This window comes from Notothenia coriiceps, unplaced genomic scaffold, assembly GCF_000735185.1.
Source record: "Notothenia coriiceps isolate Sejong01 unplaced genomic scaffold, NC01 NC01_scaffold00037520, whole genome shotgun sequence".
Lineage (NCBI taxonomy): Eukaryota > Metazoa > Chordata > Actinopteri > Perciformes > Nototheniidae > Notothenia > Notothenia coriiceps.
The window spans coordinates 203,787-205,007 of record NW_011370221.1 but is presented as its reverse complement, the minus strand read 5'-3'; positions in this window follow the sequence as shown (position 1 = coordinate 205,007).

The following is a 1,221-nucleotide window of genomic DNA, read 5'->3' as shown; positions in this document are numbered from 1 at the left end:
AGAGAGGGTTGTGTTTTCTGACACTTGGTGAGTTCCCTGGAACACCGGGGACACATATTCATGTATAAAAGACGTTCAAAAGTGTATTTTGCATGATAGGTCACCTTTAAGCTAAATATATGTGAGTGGAAGTATACATTAAGACACTGTGACAAAGAGAAATGAATTCACATGACACCTGTCCTTATCTATCCAGACTGAAAACAACACAATCCTTCAATCAACACTGTATAGAAGATATGATATCATCGAGTATACAAGCATCATCTAAGATCCTATATCCATTGCTAGTGGCTTCTTATTGGACTCAATTGTCAAAGGTAGGAGGATTTCTTAGTCAGTTATAAGCAGATTAGATGTGTTTATAAAAAGACAGCAACATAGAGCATAAATGAACAATTTATTGGACTTTGAGTGCAGCGGCAAGGTGTACAATTCAAAATGATGGCTGCACCATTTGGACAAAAAACGACATTCAAATGATCAACATCTCTTTAGCTCCATCATTTTGCACTAGTCCAGATTGCGTGATTAATTGAGCTATTTAAAAGCTTCCCTGAGGAACACTGGGCACCCATCTCCCTGTACTAAAACCCTGAAATGAGAGCGTCACTCATTCACACTTCCTACAAGCACCTGGCAGCAGAAGTATAAACACAGGTCGCTGTTCTCTCCTTACGCTCGGCCACAAGGAGCTGCGTCCTGTCCTCTGCTTGCTATGAGGCCAGAGTACAGAAATAGAGCGGCAGCTAATGGCTGCAGCTCGCTGTGTTTGTGCTGCTGTTTATCTGGATCTCTCATCACGCCACAGCCTCATTAGCACACACCGGGGAGATTCCTACCAGCACGAGGAGGAGGAGGAGGAGGAGGAGGAGGAGAAGACTGGGGGAAGGTGGCACATGGGGAGGTACACAGACAGGAAGTGGGTGTAATTTCCTCAGGAAGCTATCAGAGGCATTTCTTGTATGACCTATCAGATTAAAAAGGAGAGAGGGAAACAGAATGCGAGACAGACGGAGAGAAGTGTAGAAAAGGCAGAAAGTCATAAAGGTTGAAAGGGTTAAAAGCCCACAAGTGTTTCTGTTAATATTACAGACTAAAGTGCATACATTCACACGGGAACCAGAAGAGGAAGTTAGAGCCTGGCATGGATTAGACCCAGAGATAAGAGAATGAGGAACATGAGAAAAAGTTTGAACAGGAAAGGCAGCATTTTAAACA